A 21211-nucleotide genomic window follows, 5' to 3' on the forward strand; every position below is an offset into this window, starting at 1 on the left:
AAGTAGGCATAATGGGGAGGCTAGACAGTGCTGCTGAAACTAAAAACATTTTGGAAAGTACTTTTCAAAATAATTTGGAAGACACACTAATATGTCTGGTTATGGTCAGTGTATCTACACTTGTGTATGCATGCACATGTGTGTGTGTGTGTGTGTGTGTGTGAGATGTCACCAAAAAAGATCTACCCAAGCTTGATAATTCATTACCAGTGTACTCAAAAGTTTGTGGAAAATGGAATGAAAAGATAAGTTTATTTTGGTGCAAAAAAAATTTTAAATCCATGTATAGTTTTTTCTTAATTGTATTTTTGTGAACTTTTTGAACACCCCTCATTTGTGCACAAGAATTCACTTTGGGTAGTCTTTAGTATATTCAAAATTCAAATCCACCTTTAAAAATAAGAATTTTCTATTCAAAAGGAGTATGTTCAGTAGGTACTAGGTGTTCCAGTAATGATTATTGAAAGCCCAAGGAGGAAGAGTGGTTTGGTAGTGAGTGGTGAAGCCACTGTAACTGCCTATTGGGCATTATGTGCTTAACTGGAGATATTCTTTTGACTATACTGCCACAACTCTGAAGTTAAGGAAGTTCACTTTGGAGGTATAAGTTCTCATATATTTTTGAATTAATTACTTTGTAATCATACCTCATATTTCATAGAGGTCATATTTATGCATACTTGGTATATAAATGGTTCAATTTCATTTTTTTTCATAGCAATACTTTTTTGGTTTCTGTTTATTTTATATGGGTCATAAAATGTTATTGATATCCTTTTATATGTATTAGCTAACAAGAAAACCTAAAGCAATTCTTAGTGATCTAAATGATGATTCTCAAAAGGAAAATGAAAGCTATCAAAAACCATAGCTAATTTATGAATAGACCCGACCTTTAGTGCTTCCTATCACTAGCACTTTAAAGTTGCCATGATAACCTTCATCCAGTTAGGTTTTTTGGGTGCAGAAAAAGCAAGAATCATTTTTATTCTCTGCCATTATCAATGTTTCATTATATAAATGGAAACTAACAGATAGGGTAAGGCAGTAGATTTTAGAAAAGACAGTAGGGTACAAAGTGTTTATCAAGCAGAATGGAGAACTTGAACAAAGAAGGGTTTGGGAAACAAAAAGTACTTCTGATTAAATGCATATTACTCACAGTCCCCACTCAAGCCTATGTCATTAACCCCCATGAAGCCCTTCCAGATGGTGCACCTGAAAATGAATGAAAAACATTCTGTAGAGATGATATCAACTTCTAATATTCAAGGCAAAAGTTTAGAATAAAAGATTAAATGTGCCAGGCATCAGGGTTTTTAAAAAAATGTATTTATTTGTGGTGAGGGGAAGCAGAGAGAGAGACAGAGAGACAGAGAAAGCTCCCCCAAATGCCTGCAAGCAGTAGTTCAAGGCCAGGCCAAAGCCAGGAGCTGGGAACTTGATCCAGGTCTCCCACATGGGTAGCAAGATTCCAACTATTTGAGCCACCATCACTGTCTCCCAGTGTGTTCATTAGCAGAAAGCTGGAGTGAAGATCTAGAGCCTGGAATTGAACCTAGGTGTTGGGATAATTGTTTATGTCACAAACAGCATTTTAACTGTTAGGCCAAACATCTACCCCATCAGTGATTTTTTTAATACTTTCTTGGTTTACTGTCTATGTATAACATAAACGTAGTAACTAATACGTTTTGGGAGGAAAGTGGAGAAAAAAAGTTTTGGTATAGTTGGGTATGATTTGTTGCAGATATAATTAGAGGTAGTTAACTATAGAATTAATAGAATGCTAAACATATTTTTCACGCATATTTTTCCTCCTTAAACATTAAAGCAGCAATAAGCATTCATTTCACAGAAAACCAAATAAAGCTATTGTGCCCAAGGTAGTAAAAGGCTATTGACATTGGCTAATAATAGCCCCTGAAATTTCAACAGGAAAACCGCACAGGTCAACAAGTTTCCAACAACCTTTGTAGATCATAATGTGCCAGAAGCAAAGTAGGGGATGGGTACAGAAGAGGACTCATGTGTCCAGAAGCTACCAGTCTTGGCATATTAGAATGCAAAGGGAAGAGGTACAAACACATTATATTGCACCTTAGGCAACATGTACCCTTAGTCTGTCATTGTAAAGCATCTCATTGTAAAAGATGGTGTTTTATCTGGCTTCCACTTGGTCTACAAAAAATTCCCAAGAAGAAAAATGCTAACCAACAGAAACCTATCTGACATAAAGTAAAAATAATAATAAGGCACATGTATGTAAATCAGCTTCATTAATTTTTGGTTTTATTTAAAATATCATAAATACTGAGATTCATTCACCTGATAAGAAAGATCAGGAGCTCTGGAGACCAGGGAGGGGCCCTACTATTAACCCTAGAAGGGGTTTCTTAAGAAAGTGGCAAGTTATATTCTAGCAGACAGAGTGACAGCCATTTGTGAACCTAAGTGGAACAAAGCAAAGAGAGGAAGGCCAAGTACATATTACAAGCCAGAGACTGAAAGGAGTAGAACTGGAGCCATCATAGACAGAAGTGCAATCCCTAGACAAAAGAACCTTTATCCAATCACTAAGGCCACTGCTCTTGGCCAGACTAGAGCTTTTAAAGGGGACAAATATAACTGTCAAGAGGCTTCAAACACACCCTGAAAGCTGTCTGTCATACGATGGCTTCAAAGTATGCACCAAACATCTTGTAACTCTTGATCGTGGAGATTCAGGACTGAAGAGATCACCTCATCCAGTCTGATCTTGCCATGGTATAGTTGCTCACAGAGACTGGTGGTTGCCCTCAAAGTGAAGTTATCTATACTCAAGAAGGGGGTGTTGATATCTGAATGATGGATATGATGTCTTCACAACATCTAAATGTTGTAATAATCACTTAGACTTTGAGATAGGAGAACACAGGCTCAATCTGTTTTTGGATAACCAGTGAGTAGGTTTTACATGAAAATACTGTCCAAGTTAGCAGATATAAGGAATGGGGAAACAAACCAGGCAAATATTTACTCTTTTTTGTGACAGTTACAATTTTCTTAGGTACTTAATTCAAGGGTGGGTGTGCAATTACTCAGAATACAACTCAGTTACACTGTCAATAAATTGTAGTCAACCTTAGAAAAACTAGAGCAGTAAAGTGATATCACAAGTATAAATGAAACACAAAATGAATTTATTATTTACACATTTGACCATATCTGAACATGAGATTTTGGGAATCTTCCATATCTGAAAAAAAACAAGAATACATACCATATTCTCTTTGAATCAGGTACATGAGCAATGGAATAAATGGGAATGTGCTAAAGAAGCCCCATGAGTTAACATACAGTAGAAATATTCATGGAGAGCAGTGATCAAATTCATACTGGTCCCAGGCCTGCAATTTGGCCCATGATGCTTTAGGAGAAGTAGGAAGTAGACTGCAAATTCTATGGATTAGGAATTGCTCTAGAAGGTTGGGCAAGTGAATTCTACAGCAAACTGCCCCTAATAAGCATGGAGACCTGTAAAACATTCTCTAAAATTCTCTAGGGCTCATTTTCCTTCTCTGAAAAATGAGAGTTAAGACACAATATTGAGGAGCAGGTGTTTAGCTTGGTGGCTAAGCCCCCAGCTTGAACACTCACATCCCATATAAGAATGCATGGCATCAAATCCTGGCTCAGCTTCTGATTCCAGCTTCCTGCTAATGCAAATCCTGGGAGGCAGCAGGTGATGACTCAAGTAATTTGGTCCCTGTCACTTATGTAGGAGATTCAGATACAGTTCCAGGCTTCTGGTTTTGGACATGCCTAGCAAAACCCAAACCATTGTGGGTATTTGAGAAATGAACCACTGGATGAAAGATTCATTCATTCATTCATATTCATCCTGTCTCTCTCTCTCTCTCTCTCTCTTCCAAATACATTGTTTTAAAAACAGGGATAGACTCTAGATTCTTCTAGTTCACAAATTAGTTCAGGTTTGAAACTCTTTGTGATTGGCATGACTGTGAAATGGCTTCCATTATAAGTTCCCTTTTCAGTTGAAACAAAATCCAAAGTAATTTGTTTAGAAAAATGAAGAAAATGAACTATGTTACATGGGAGAATACTCCAAAGGATTTCTTTTCTCTGGGTTGAATCCCGCCCATTTGTCAATCATATCTGCTTATTCTAAGGCAATATTTGCTTTTGTACATATATTGTGGGTTTTTTGGTTTTTTCTTTTTTAATTTTTAATTTTAGTTAGTTTTTAGTTACTTTTACTTTAGTTTTTCAATATTATTTGTAAATATAATTCTAAGAACATAATGATATTCCCTTCCATCATCCCTCCCTCTCTCTCTCTCACTCCCTCTCACCCCTCTTCCTTCTTCCTTTCCCTTTTTTTTTTAGCTTTTGAAATAACATATTTTAAATTTATATTACAGTAATAAGGCTTAATACTTTCTTCAAATAATAAGTTTAACAAGTAAAAAGCAGAAGACTGTAGTTTAGTGGCTATACAGACAATGGCTGTAAACAATAATTGAATGGAAAAAAGATCATTTCACTCATATACAGTAAATTTTAAAGTAATCACAGATCATTAAAACTATAGTAGTATAATATTCTTAACCATTGGTTTCACAAAAGTATAAAGGTTTTCCAACATTATATTTGCAACAATACTGATACAGACATTTCTTTCTTTTTTTCATTCTTTTTTGATTGTTTTTTAAATTTTATCTTCCACATATAAGGGAGAACATGTGGCTTTTATCTTTCTAGGTCTAGCTCTTTTATTTGCTAATTTAATTTCCTTTGAGTAAATTCCAAGGAGTGGGATGGCTGGGTCATGTGGTAGGGCTATATTCAGGTTTCTGAGGAATCTCCAAACTGACTTCCATAGTGGCTTGACCAGTTTGCATTCCCACCAACAGTGGGTTAGTGTCCCTTTTTCCCCACATCCTCTCCAGCATCTGTTGTTGGTAGATTTCTGTATGTGAGCCATTCTAACTGGGGTGAGGTGAAACCGCATTGTGGTTTTGATTTGCATTTCCCTGATTGCTAGTGATCTTGAACATTTTTTCATGTGCCTGTTGGCCATTTGGATTTCCTCTTTTGAAAAATGTCTATTGAGGTCCTTGGCCCATCTCTTAAATGGGTTGTTTTGTTTTTGTGGAGTTTCTTGATCTCTTTGTAGATTCTAGTTATTAATCCTTTATCAGTTGCATAGCTTTCAAATAATTTCTCCTATTCTGTCAGTTGCCTCTTCACTTTCCTGACTGTTTCTTTTGCAGTCCAGAAACTTCTCAATTTGATGTAATCCCAATTGTTAATTCTGCTTTTGACTACCAGTGCCTCTGGGTTCTTTCCCAATAAGTCTTTGCCTGTGCCAATGTCTTGCAGGGTTTCTCCCATGTTCTCTAATAATTTGATGATGTTGGATTGTAGTTTTAGATTTGAAAGACAGAGTTACAGAGAACAGTAGAGCCAGTGAGAGAAAGAGGTTTTCCATTTTGCTGGATCACTGCACAAATGACCGTAATGGCCAGAGCTGAGCTGATCTGAATCCATGAGCCAGGAGCTTCTTCTGGATCTCCCATGAAGGTACAGGGGCCCAAGGACTTGGTCCATCTTCTACTGATTTCCTAATCCATAGCAGAGAGTTGGATTGGAAGTGGAACAGCCAGGACTTGAACCAGCGCCCATATGAGATGCTGGCATTGCAGGCTGGGGCTTTAACCTTCTGGGCTACAGTGCTGACCCCATGTATCCCTTAGGTTTTGATATGTTGTGTTGATATCTGCATTTGTTTCCAGAATTTTTTTTATTTCTCTTTTGATTTTTTTCTATGACCCCCTGTTCACACAAGAGCATGTTTTTCAGTCACCATGAGTTTTCATATGTTCTAGAGATTCCTGAGTTGTTGATTTCCAGCTTCAATACATTGTATTTCAAGAATTGCATTGTATGATTTTTAATTTTTTTGAATTTGCTGAAGTGGCATTATGGCTTAATATTTGGTCAATTCTAGAGAAAGTTCCATGGACTGCTGAGAAGAATGTGTATTCTAAAACTGTAGGATGAAAAATTCTATAGATAATAGATATCTGTTAGGTTCATTTGGTCTATAGTGTCAATTAAATCTTCTGTTCCCTTGCCAATTTTCTGTCTGGTTGATCTATCCATTGCTAAAAGTGGGGTATTGCAGTCTGCCATTACTATTGTACTGGAATCTAAGTCTCCCTTTAGATCCATTAACAGTTATTTTAAATAGCCAGGTACCCCATTATTAGGTGCAAATATGCTTATAATTGTTATATCTTCCTGTTGAATTGATCCTTAATCATTACATAGTGCCCTTGTTTGTCTCTTTTAACAGTTTGTGTGTTAAAATTTATTTTGTCTCATATTAGGATGGCTACACCAGCTCTTTTTTGGTTTCTCTTGGCATAGAATATCTTTTTCCATCCTTTCACTTTCAATATGTATGTATCTTTGTTGGTGAGATGTGTTTCTTGTAGGCAGCAAATAGATGGGTTTTGTTTCTTAATCCATTCAGCCAGTCTGTGTCTTTTAACTGGAGAGTTGAGACCATTTACATTCAGGGTGATTATTGATAAGTGACCAATTTGCCCTGCCATTTTTCCAAATATATTCCTATTTTTTACTTGGAATTTCCTTTGAACTTTTACTGAGAGATTTTCTTCTTTTACTTTCTTTCATAGTGATGACCATCTTTCTGTTTCCATGTGCAACACATCCTTAAGCATCTTTTGCAGGGCTGAATGGGTGGTGACAAATTTTCAATTTCTGTTTGTCATGGAAGGTCTTTATTTCACTATCATTCATAAATGACAGCTTTGCAGGGTACAGTATTCTGGGTCAACAGTTTTTTTTTTTTCTGTTAAGATTAGGATTATGTCTCTCCTTTCTCCCCTAGCCTATAGGGTATCTGATTAGAAGTCAATTGTGAGTCTAATTGGAGATCCTCTGAAAGTAATCTGGCATTTCTCTCATGCACATTTTAGAATCTTTTCTTTATGTTTTACTGTGGTGAGTTTGATTATAATGTGTCGTGATGAAGATCTTTTCTGGGTACATCTATTAGGAGTTCTATGTGCTTCCTGTACTCTCACTTTCCAATGCTGGTGCATAGGCTCTCAGCTGCTGGAGTCCTGAGTTGTGTGCATCCACATCCTCCATGTAGGTCTACCATGCCTCTCTAATTTGCATAGAGTTTCTTCTTCCATTTTCTCCCTAACTCTTCCCTGAGACTGCATTCTCTCCACTTTTTTAAACTATCTTTTCCTAGACTAGAGCAGTAAGCTCCCTCCCTACTCCACCATCTTGGAGCCTCAGAAACTTTTGCACAGCAAAGGAACCAGTCAATAGAATGAAGAGATATCCAACAGACTGGGAAACAATATTTGTAGACCACCTATCCAACAAAGGATTAATATCCCAAATTTATCAGCTTGTGTACATATTTTGAGGGAGGAATGAAGAATTGTTCTTAAGATACAAGATATTATACCATGATGGAGCACAATTAAGTCAATATACTAAGGTAAAGAGAATATTTACAAACTTTTTAGAAACAATGTCATTTACAAATGCCAGGGAAGTGGTCCACAACAGCTATAATCACGCAAAGGCTTGAGGTTACATATTTTTAAATCATCTTCATGGACACTCAGCCTTAGTTTGTATTTCAGCCAACATTTTTGAGTGACTTATATGTAAGTAGTCCTGGCCTAGGTGCTGTGGGAGACACAAAAATGTTCAAGTCATAGCACTTCTGACAAAAATTCTGTGCCTGAACCTTCTCCCAGACTCATATGCATATTTCTTTGTAAAATCCAGTTTTAGCAAAGAACACTATAAATCAGTTTATCAGAAATCCTTTACCAGGCCTGGCACTGTTGGATAGCAGGTAAAGCCACTGCCTTCAAGGCCAGAATCCCATATGGGCACCAGTTCAGATCCTGGCTGCTCCACTTCAGATCCAGGTCTCTGCTGTGGCCTGGGAAATCAGTGGAAGATGACCCAAGTCCTTGGGCCCCTGCACCTGATTGGGAGGATCAGGAGGAAGCTCCTGGCTCCTGGCTTTGGATCAGCCCAGTTCCAGCCATTGTGGCCAATTAGGGAGTGAACCAGTGGATGGAAGACTTCTCTGTCTGTCTCTCTGCCTCTCCTTCTCTCTCAGTGTAACTCTGACTTGCAAATAAATAAATAAATCTTTAAAACAAACACCCGTTACCATTGGTATCTGATCATCCTGGATATCTGATTGGATTTCTCATCCTATACTGTCCTCTAGGTGACATTTGATCACACTGGTCTGTGTTAAGTAAGAATCCCATTAGATACTTAGCCAAAATCTCCTTTACTCTTTATGTTTCCTCCTACTAGTTTTCTGTCCAGTGACTCCACCCTGCTTCTTGGCTATAAATTCTCAAACCCCATATTATTCAGATTTGAGTACAGTATCTCTCCCTGACACCAAGACCCCATTAAAGTGTTGCCTGTACCTGTTATTATCTTCACACCATCAACTCATAAAATAGTGGAGAGTTGGTAGTAGACTGTAGGAAAATGGCAAATACATATAAAGTGCTAAGATAAAGAAATGCTTATTAACACCAAAAATGTGCGAATTGAAGAAGAGATTTCACCTTGGAAGAAATAGAAAAGATCCTGCAACTGTTGACACTGGAACTAGGTAATGAAATTTGTGTAGACTCCAACAGCAGGGTTCAGGGTGATGACAGAGCAGAGCATTTCAAGGAAGCAGAGAACTCAACCAGGAAGGAAAATGGAAGGTATGTATCTTAGTCCATTTGTGCTGTATAACAAAATATCTGGGACAGGGTAATTAATAAAGAAAAGAAATTTATTTCTCATAGTTCTGGAGGATGAGAAATCAAGATCAAGGCACTAGCCTATCTGGTGGCTGGAGAGGGCTGCTTTCTTCTTCCAGGCTGGCACCTTCTTGCTGCACCCTTACTTAGCAAAAAGGGAAAAATGTTGTGTCCTCACATGGCAGGAGAGAGGCAGAGCCTGGGGGCCCTCTAAAGCCTCTTTCATAGCCCATGCACTTCATAGCCCTTATGACTCAATCACTTTTCAAAAAACTCCACCTTTTAACAGTACCATAACAGGAATTAAATCTCATCCAGTGTTTTAGAGGGACACAAACATTCAAACAATAGTAGTTTGTCAAGAGAAATGTGTCCTGATATGTTGTGGTGGTTATTATATAGTCATGTGATTATTGTAACTAAATTGTTTCCAATTTGTTAATCAATTGTCTTAAAATTTATCCAAAAAGATCAGTAAAACTCCAAGTAATTGATTCTAATTACAGTAAAGACACAATAGATTCGTATATATATTTTTTTCATGATTTTTAAGAACATTAACTGGTCTGTTGCAGCATCCTATTCCTGTGAATGCTACTTACACTGTTGAATGCCCATGAGAAATATTTACAAAGCTGCTAAATTAATCCCTTTTCCAGAAAAATCACATTTTAGCTTTCTGATTTAGATATGGCTAAATTGCCAATTTCAGTCCATACAAGTATTGTGGTAAAATTTGCATTTAATAGTTATAGTGGCTATCTTTTCATGAAATAATCAATTTCTATAAAGTGGAGTAAATTGGTTTTGCAGCCCAGAAGTACTATAGTAAACAAATGAGGCAAAATGAAATTTGATTATAATGAATATGATGTGGTTGGTGGCATATTTAATAAAACTCATTGCTCTTCATAGATAAGGAATCCCTAATATAGATGTGTCAAAAAAAAATGTAATTGTGCCATCAGAGTATTACACAATATCTCATCTTTAGTTGAAAAGATAGGATGACTACATAATTGCTTCATTGAAAAATTAAATAGCATTATCTTCTTGGCAAAAAAAAAACTATGCCAAGAATCCTAATAAATTCTTAGCCTAGCTTTTCAGGAAAAGCATACTATTTTTATGTGATACAATACAAAGCAATTTAAGTAGATGAAATGGGTTCAGTAGAATTATATGAGACTTGTATTTCTAAACTGCACAATTATAAAGTGAATTCACTTACTTAACATATTTTTCTAATATGATAAATTAAAACTGTGCCTTTATGGAGATTAGAAAATTGACATCAAAAGATGAATTACTCTTCTGGATTTGCATTCCAAATCAACATTGGTTAAGACTGAAATTTGGGTATCAGAGAGTATTTGTTGAGATTTGATTCCAAAATGTCACATTCTTAATCTTCGTGTTGAAATTAACTTGGAACTTAAACATAATTTGTTCTCTGGAGTTCCATTTTAGTTCATTTATAGCTTAGTTTCCCCAAAAATTATCTATAGTGATTTAAAAAGATACATAAAATATTTCAAGACTGAAAGTTGATGAGGGAAATGAAGCACAGTGAAAATAAGAAGAGGAAAGCAATATGAAGCCAGAGTACTGTTAGTCTGCACAACACATGGCATGAAATCCTGTACCCTTCTTGAGTGGGCCACAGATTCGCCTCTGGTATTTCTAAATAGTTAATATATAGGGTGGACCATGTGTCAGAGGGTCCTGTAGGCAATCACATTTTCTAAAAGTGGACACAAAAATTCCAGCCCCTCAATCTCCTCCAGAAGCTTGCTACACCCAACCAGGAGGTGGACCCTACTTCCCTTCCCTTTGAATCTGGGAAAGAACTTTGGGACTGTCTTAACAAGGGGAAAGCAATGGAAGTAAAGCTATATAAAAATTAGAGCTAGGTTATAAAAGCTTCTACTTAGCTCTATCTGTGATTCCCTCCCTCTGGTTTGCTGTTGCTTGGAGCATAACCTCTAGGTATGAGGAATCCCAGACCATGCGGAGAAGTCACATGTAAGTGTTCAAGCCAACAGCCCCAGTTAAATAGTCAACCAAAGCTAGCCTCAGACACAAGAAGGAAATGAGCCTTAGAAGACTCCAAGCCCCAGCGTTGGAGTCCTCCATTTGAGATCCCTGACATTGTGAAGCCGAGATAAGCCAACCAACTTGTGTCCTTTTGGAACTTAGGAATATAATAAATGATAATTTTACAAACTGTGTCTTAGGGTAATTCATCATATAGCAATAGCAATTGCAATAAACTTTTACACAAAAACAAAACTGATGAATCTTAACCATTCCCAGTACTAAGTGACTAGAGACAATTTCTCTTGTAGGTCTTCATCGAGAAAATACTGTTTGAAGAAATAGACAAGGTTCTTCATGATATTTCTATATTTGTATAACATGGTCATGGATTCCTGTATCTCACCTCATAGTAACTCTGGGTAGGCTGGTTACATCACAGCAAAGAGCAGTAGGGCAAAGAAGAGTATAGGAAAGGAACACAATTGCACTTCACATTTGCTACTCTCTAGTGGCCAGTCGAGGTGAGCAGAGGGTGCACTCTGAGATCTAACTCAAAGGCACTGTTAATAGTTCAGAAGGTGGTGCAAGGAGTTGAGGGAGGTAAGATAAAAATGAAACAACTGGGGATTTTGAATTCCTACTCTTTCTACTCTTATTTCTGTTCGGAAATTTTGCCCTAATCTTGAGTTGGAGATCCAAAATGGCTGAAGATGGAAAAGACATGCTGATTCTGACCATGAGAAGATAACAGATAAAAAGGAGAGGAACTGCATACCCAGAGGACAGTTGAAGAGAAGTTTGCCATGGAAATTCTACAAAAAGAAGAGAGATGCTCTGGAGCAACAGAGATGCTACAGTCACATAGTGAGGCACCTCTGTCTTCTTGGAGCAAGGCACCTAGCAACCAAAATGGAGAAAATACCATCTTAATAAGGTAAGTAGAAGCTTCTGTAGCCTTTCATGGCTTGGGGATTTTATCAAAGGGATAAATCTGTGTTCTCAACTGACTTTGAGTCTGGCCTGGCGAGTTAGAGGAGGCTGGGCACCACTTATGCCCATGAGCTCTTCCCTCCCCTTCACTCTGTCACAGCACCTGGACATCCAAGTAGAGGAAGTACATAAAACTCCTAATAGACATGGCCAGAAAATATCTTCACCATGACATGTTACAGTAAAACATAAAATATTCTAAAATGTACACAAGAGAAATGCCAAATGACCTTCAGAGGAAATCTAATTATTCAGACTGACAGCTGATTTCTCACCAGAAACCCACAGGCCAGAAGAGACTGGAAAGACATAGTCCAAGTCATCATAAAAATAAACTGTCAATCCATAATACTATACCCAGCAAAGCTCTCATTTATAAAGGAAGGTGAAATGCAGACCTTCAAAAACAAACAAATATTAGAGGAATTTGTCAGCAGTCATCCAGCCTTACAAATGATGTAGCATGTGCTACACAGAGAAGCAAAGAAAGATACTCATCATTAGTAAAGAATGTGAAGGCAGAAAATCAAGAAAAAGTACAAAGGAAAAAAAATAGGAAAATTTATGGAAAAAAGGCAAGGCCAAGTCATTTCTTATCAATAATAACCTTGAATGTAAATGGCCTAAATTATCCAATTAAAAGATACAGACTGGCTGAATGGATTAAAAACTCAGACCCATCTATTTGCTTCCTACAAGAAATACACCCCAAAATCAAAGATACACACAGAATGAAAGTGAAAGGATGGAATAAGATATTCCATGATAACGGAAAGCAAAAGTAAGCAGGAGTAACCACCCCAATATCAGACAAAATGGAATTTAACACAAAAACTGTTAAAAGATACAAAGAAGAGCATAATGCAATGATTAAAATATCAATGCAACAGAAAGTCATGAATATAGTAAATGTATATGCACCCAACACCAGCGTGCCTCACTATTTAAAACAAATATGAATGGATCTAACGGGAGACATAGGCTCCAATACAATAATAATGGGGGACTTTAACACCCCACTTTCATCATTGGACAGATCAAGTAGAGAGAAAAAAAAAAAAAAACAAAGAAACAACAGAGCTTATCTACACCATGAACCAAATGGACCTAATTGTTCTGCAGAACATTTCATCCCACAGATGCAGAATTCACATTCTTTTTTTTTAAAATAAGATTTTATTTTGATATATTTGAGAGGTAGAGTTACAGAGAGGAAAGACAGAGAGAAAGGTCTTCCATCCACTGGTTCACTCCTCAAATTGCCATAACACCCAGAGCTGAGCCAGTCTGAAGCCAGGAGCCAGGAACTTCTTCCAGGACTCTCACATGTGTGCAGGGGCCCAAGCACTTGGGCCATCTTCCATTGCTGTCCCAGGCCACTGCAGAGAGCTGGATCAGAAGTGGAGCAGCTGGGACTAGAACCAGCATCCATATGGGATGCTGACACTGCAGCTAGAGGATTAACCTACTGCACCACAGCACCAGCCCCAAGAATTCACATTCTTTTCATCAATGCATGGAACTTTCTCTAGGATAGGCCATAAACTAGACAATAAAGCAAGTCTCAACATATTCAAAAAATTCAAATTCTATATTGTTTCTGGTCACAATGGAATGAAGCTAGAAATTAGCAACTTAAGAAACACTAGAAAATATACTAACATATGGAGACAACAACATGCTCCTGAATGAACAGTGGGCCATAGAGGATATCAGAAGGGAAATCAAAATATTAATAGAAATGAATGAAGATGATAACACAACATATCAAAACTTATGGGATACAGGGAAAGCAGTGTTAAGAGGGAAGTATAGGTACCAGCACTGTGGTATAGCAGGTAAACCCACCTCTTGCAGTGCCGGCACCCCTTTTGAGTGCCAGTTTGAGCCTCAGCTGCTCCACTCCTGATCCAGCACCATGCTAATGTTCCTGGAAAAGCAGTGAAAGATGGCCAAAGTCCTTGGTCCCCTGCACCCATATAGGAGACCCAGAAGAAGCTCTAGGCTCCTGGCGTTGGATCGGCTCAGCTACAGACATTGTGGCCATTTGGGGAGTGAATCAGCTGATGAAAAATCTCTCTCTCTCTCTCTTAGCCTATGCCTCTGCATTCCTATAACTCTGCCTTTCAAATAAATAAATATATTTTTAAAAAGAGGGAAGTTTATAGTAATTAGTGCTTACATCAAGAAATTGGAAAGACATCAAATAAATGAGCTATCTCTGCATCTCAAGGATCCAGAAAAACAAGAACAAATCAAACCCCAAATTAGTAGGAGGAAGAAATAGTTAAAATTAGAGAAGAAATAAACAAAGTTGAAACCAAATAATACAAAAGATTGAAGAAATGAAGAGCTAGGTTTTTGAAAAAATAAAATTGATACACATTGACCCAACTATCCAAAAAAGAGAGAGCACCAATATTAATGAAATTAGAGATGAAAAAGGAGATGTCACAATGGATACCACAAGAAAAAAAAATCACCATGAATTATTACAAACAGCTAAATGACAACAAACTGTAAAATCTAGAAGAAATGAATAGATTCCTGGACACATACAATCTACCAAAATTCAATTATGAAGACAAAGAAAACCTAAATGACCAATAACTAATATGGGAGATTGAATCAGTAATAAAAACTCTCCCAAAAAAGAAAAGCCCAGGGTCATATGTCTTCATTGCTGAATTATAACAAAGAACTAATTCCAGTTCTTCTCAAACTAAACAAAACAATTTAAAATGAGAGGGAATCCTCCCAAACTCCTATGAGGGTAGCATCACCCTAATTCCAAAACCAGAAGAAGATACAATAAAGAAAGAAACCTATATACCAACATCACTGATGAACATAGATACAAAAATCCTCATCAAATACTAGCTAATTGAATCCAACAGCACATGAGAAAGATCATTCACCTGGACCAAGTGGGATTTATCTCTCGTATACAGGAATGGTTCAATGCACACAAATCAATAAATGTAATATATCACATTAATAAGTTGAAGAATAAAAATCATGATTAAATAATCATGATTAAAATTAAAATCATATGATTATCTCAATAAAGAGAAAACATTTGATAAAATACAACCTTCTTTCGTGATTAAAAAAAATCTTAAGCAAATTGGGTATGAAAGGAACATTCCTCAACATGATCCAGGACATATATGACAATTCCAACCAACATCATATTTAATGGGGGAAAATTGGAAGCATTTCCATTTAGATCCAGAACAAGATAGGGATGCCCACTTCCACCATTGCTATTGAATATAGTTCTAGAAATATTAGCCAGAGGCATTAGGCAAGAAAAAGAAATAAAAGAAAACCAAATTGGAAAGGAAGAAGTCAAATTATCCCTGTTTTCAGATGACATTATCATATATGTGTGATATATACATATATCATATATATGTGAATCAAAAGACTCTACTAAGAGACTATTGGAACTTATAAGACAGTTTGGTAAAGCTGTAGGATATAAAATCAACACATAAAATTCAATAGCCTTTGTATACACAAACAATGCTGTGGCTGAGAAGTTGGAAGATCAGTCCTATTCACAATACCTACACAAAATTTAAATACCTTGGAATAAATTTAACCAAGGGGGTGAAAGATATCAACAATGAAAATTACATGAATAAAGAAATAGAAGACGCAAAAAAATGGAAAAATCTTCCATTTTCATGGATTGGAAGAATTAATGTAATCAAAATGTCCATACTACCCAAAGCAATTTACAGATTCAATGCAATCCCAATCAAAACAACAAGAACATTTTTCTCAGATCTAGAAAAAACAATGCTAAAATTCATGTAGAAACACAAGAGACCCTGAATAACTAAAACAATCTTAAACAACAAAAACAAAGGTGGAGGCATCACAATACCAGATTTCAAGACATACTGCAGAAGAGTTATAATTGGAACAGCCTGTTTGTGGCACAAAAAGAGACATGTAGACCAATGGATCAGAATAGAAATCCCAGAAAATAATCCACACAACTACAACCAACAGATGAACTCCCTGGAGAATGCACAGTCTCTTCAATGCATGCTATTGGGAAAATTGTATTTTTGCATGCAGAAGTATGAAACAAAATCCCTACCTTACATCTTATACAAAAATCAACTCACAGTGGATCAAAGATCTAAATCTATGACTTGATATCATCAAATTACTAGGGGAAAGCATTTGGGAAACTCTGCAAGACATTAGCATAGGCAAAGACTTGGAGAACACTCCAGCAGCACAGACAGTTAAAGCAAAGATAGGCTTATAGGGTTATAGCAAACTATAAAAACTTATGCACTGCAAAGGAAACACTGAACAAAGTGAAGAGACAACTGACAGAATGGAAGAAAGTATTTGCAACTGATAAAGGATTCATATTCAGGATCTATAAAGAGCTCAACAAACTCAACAACAACAAAGCAAACAATCCAGTTAAATGGATCAATGACATGAACAGGCATTTTCAGAGGATGAAATACAAATGACCAATAGCCACATGAAAAAATACTCAGGATCACTAGCCATCAGAGAAATGCAAATAAAAACCACAATGAAGCTTCACTTCACCACAATTAAAATGGCTATAATCCAAACATCAAAAAATAATAAATTTTAATGATAATGTTAGAAAAAGGTACCCTAATGAACTGTGGGAATATAAACTTGTACAACCATCATAAAATACAATATGGAGGATACTGCAGAAGATGGCAGAATAGGGAGGGAGTACACCAAAGGTCCAGGAAGGGAAGGTTCAAAAAGGGGTGAGAATTTGTAGTTTTGGGGATCGAGAAGCTCTTCCCAAAACTGGGGAGACAGGGTAGACCCGCGAGGAGGACGTGGACGCCTGAGGCACAGGACACCGGAAGGAGTATGTACACACCAGTGCTGGAAGCTGAGGTGAGACGGGGCACTTGCCCAGCACTGTGGCAACAGCCACTGCCACCCCTCCCCCAACCCACCCTGGGATGGACACTGAGACACACACGACTGAGGGGGGGAGGAAATAGAAAACAGAACAGAGTGAGTGGCGCCAGCGGAAAGAGTGCGCGATTCAGGGGTACTAATTGAGAGACTGAGTAAGCCAGTATCTCTTGGTGCCTCCTCAGAGCTGCAGCGGGCAGGAAGCAGCCATTTTGTCTGTTTACATTCGGGCTTAAAGGAGAACTGTCTTTGCCTCAACACTAACCTTCGGAGGTGGAGCCCAAAGGTGGAGCGGAGTGACACGACACTTCTTGCACAGGGGCAGGCATCGAGGGAGGGCAGCTCAAAGCCCTGACGCCCGTCTACTCAAGTTACAAGAAAAAAAAAATTTGAATAGCGCCTGTGGGAAAAGGGCAGGATCCAGAACTGAGGGATCAACAGGAGCCGCCCAACCCATAATCAGAGCTGCAGCGGGCAGAGAGCAGCCATCCTGTCTGTTTACATTCAGGCTGTGTAGAGCAGCCTGCTTACACTGGATATTGGTACAGACTCACAGCGGCCTATAGCAGAGGGAAATCAACCTGAAAAACCACCCAGACGGAATGCCAAAAAAACAAAACAAAAACCCACAATAAGAATAGAGAAGAACATATAAACTTGCCAATGGAGCAGGCTAAACCAACCATAACAGAGGCTGAAGAAGAAGTTGAAACCATGCCAGAAAAAGAATTCAGAAAATTAATAATCTGAATACTTAGAAATAATGAGAAACAGTGTCAAGAGCTGAATGAAAAACAAGCCCAAGGATTAGAGATCCTAAAGAGAAGCCAGAATGAAATACTAGAACTGAAAAACTCAATTGACCATATAAAAAACACCATGGAATCCCTCGGAAATCGAACAGATGAAATAGAAGACTGACTATCAGAATTCGAAGACAAACTTCCAGAAATAATACAGTCAGTTCAAACGCAGGAAGAGGAAATTAAAAAATTAAAAAATACGGTCGGAGATCTACAAGATTCAATCAAACGGTGTAATGTTAGGATAATAGGAGTCCCTGAGGAGGTGGAAAGAGAGAATGGATTGGAAGGTGTCTTCAATGAAATAATATCAGAAAACTTCAAACAAAGGCAGCTGGATAACAACACACAAATACAACAGATAGCCAGGACTCCGAACAGAGTAGACCAGAAGAGAAATTCACCATGACACATTGTGGCAACACTCAGCTCAGTGACACACAAAGAACAAATCCTAAAATGTGCCAGAGAAAAGCGACAAATCACATTCAGGGGTAAGTTAATCAGACTCACACCAGACTTCTCATCGCAAACACTACAGGCAAGGAGACAATGGCATGATATATTTAAGTTTTAAAAGACAAACAATGCCAACCTAGAATACTATACCCTGCAAAGCTATCATTTATGAATGAAGGGGAAATAAAGATCTTCCACGACAAACAGAAACTGAAAGAATTTGTATCCACGCTTCCAACCCTACAACACTTGCTCAAAGATGTGCTGCACACAGAAATACAAAAACAAGAACTTCACTACAAAAAAAAAAGCGAATGTAGAGTAACCCACAAACAAAGTTCAAAATACATTAACAGCTCATTTCAGGAAACATGAATGGGAAAAGACAGCACTTAAGAGTAATCACACTGAATGTGAATGGTCTTAATTCCACTACAAAGAGACATAGACTAGCTGATTGGATCAAGAAAGAGAATCCATCTATATGCTGCCTTCAGGAGACACATCTTATCAGCAAAGATGCATGCAGACTGAAAGTGAAAGGATGGAAAAAGATACTCCAAGCTAACGGAAATCAAAAGAGCTGGTGTGGCCATCCTAATATTAGACAAAATAGACTTTAACATAAAAACTATTAAAAGAGACAGAGAAGGGCACTATATAATGATTAAAGGATCTATCCAACAGGAAGATATTACTATTATAAATGTATACGCAGCTAATTACAGGGCACCTGGCTACCTGAAAGAATTACTAAAGGATTTAAAGGGAGATACAGACTCAAATACAATAGTAACAAGGGACTTCAACACCCCACTCTCACCAATGCACAGACCAACCAGACAGAAATTCAACAAGGAAACAACAGAGCTAATTGACGCCATAGACCAAATAGACCTAATAGATATCTTCAGAACCTTCCACCCCACAGACACAGAGTTCACGTATTTCTCCCCAGTACGTGGAACATTCTCTAGCATTGACCATATGCTAGGCCATAAAGGGAGCCTCAACAAATTCAAAAAAATTGAAACTATACCATGCAGCTTCTCAGACCATAGCGCAGTGAAACTCGAAATCAACAACCCAAGAATCTCTACACCATATGCAAATATACGGAGAATGGACAACATGATCCTAAATGAAAAGTGGGTCATCGAAGAAATGAAAAGAGAAATCAAAAGATTTCTAGAAACAAATGAAAATGTTAACACAACCTATCAAAACCTGTGGGACACAGCAAAAGCAGTGCTAAGAGGAAAGTTTATAGCAATTTGTGCCTACATCAAGAAGCTGGAAAGGAACCAAACAAATGAACTCTCCATGCACCTCAAGGATTTAGAAAAACAGCAGCAAATCAAGCCCAAATTCAAAAGGAGGAAAGAAATACTAAAGATCAGAGAAGAAATAAACAGAATTGAAACCAAAAAAAAAAAAAAAATACAGTACAAAAGATGAACAAAACCAGGAGCTGGTTCTTTGAAAAAATAAACAAAATCGACACACCATTGGCCCAACTAACCAAAAAAAGGAGAGAGAAGACCCAAATCTGTAAAATCAAAGATAGTAATGGAAATGTAACAACAGACACAACAGAAATAAAAAGAATCAGCAGAAACTACTACAAAGAGATGTATGCTAACAAATTGGGGAACTTGGAAGAAATGGATAGATTCCTGGACAGATACAACCTTCCTAAACTGAGCCGTGAAGATATAGAAAATCTAAACAGACCCATAACCATGGAAGAAATTGAATCAGTAATAAACGCACTACCGAAAAAGAAGAGCCCAGGACCGGATGGCTTCACTGCCGAATTTTACCAGACATTTAGAGAACAACTAACCCCAGTTCTTCTCAAATTATTCAAAATGATTGAAAGAGAGGGAATCCTTCCAAATTCTTTCTACAAAGCCAATATCACCTTAATTCCTAAGCCCAGAAAAGACACAACAGAGAAAGAAAACTACAGACCTATCTCCCTGATGAACACAGATGCAAAAATACTCAACAAAATTCTGGCAAACCGAATCCAACTACACATCAGAAAGATCCAGACCAAGTGGGATTTATCCCTGGTATGCAGGGATGGTTCAATATTTGAAAGTCAATCAATGTAATACATCACATTAATAAATTGAGAAACAAAAATCATATGGTTATCTCAATAGATGCAGAGAAAGCATTTGACAAAATACAACACCCTTTCATGATAAAAACCCTAAGCAAATTGGGGTTAGAAGGAACATTCCTCAACACAATTAAGGCAGTCTATGATAAAACAAAGGCCAGCATCATATTGAATGGGGAAAAGTTGGAGGCATTTCCATTGAAAACTGGCACCAGACAGGGATGCCCACTCTCACCATTGCTATTCAATGTAGTCCTAGAAGTGTTAGCCAGAGCCATCAGGCAAGAAAAAGAAATTAAAGGGATACAAATGGGAAAGGAGGAAGTTAAACTATCCCTATTTGCAGATGACATGATACTATATATAGGGGACCCTATAAACTCCTATAAGAGACTACTGGAACTCATAGAAGAGTTTGGTAAAGTAGCAGGATACAAAGTCAACGCTCAGAAATCAACAGCCTTTGTATACACAGACAATGCCAGGGCCAAAGAAGAACTACTAAGATCAATCCCATTCACGATAGCCACAAAAACAATAAAGTACCTTGGAATAAATTTAACCAAGGAGGTCAAAGACCTCTATGATGAAAATTACAAAACACTAAAGAAAGAAATAGAAGACGACACAAAAAAATGGAAAAACCTACCATGCTCATGGATTGGAAGAATCAATATCTTCAAAATGTCCATTCTCCCAAAAGCAATTTACAAGTTCAATGCAATACCAATCAAAATACCAAAGTCATTCTTCAAAGACCTAGAAAAAACGATGCTGAAATTCATATGGAGAAACAGGAGACCCAGAATAGCTAAAACAATCCTTTACAATAAAAACAAGGCCAGAGGCATCACAATTCCAGACTTCAAGGCATACTACAGGGCAGTTGTAATCAAAACAGCCTGGTACTGGTACAAAAACAGATGGATAGACCAATGGAACAGAATAGAAACACCAGAGATCAATCCAAACATCTATAACCAACTCATATTCGACAAAGG

This window comes from Oryctolagus cuniculus, chromosome 5 (assembly GCF_051225735.1).
Source record: "Oryctolagus cuniculus isolate XC-2025 breed Fujian yellow rabbit chromosome 5, ASM5122573v1, whole genome shotgun sequence".
Taxonomy (NCBI): Eukaryota; Metazoa; Chordata; class Mammalia; order Lagomorpha; family Leporidae; genus Oryctolagus; species Oryctolagus cuniculus.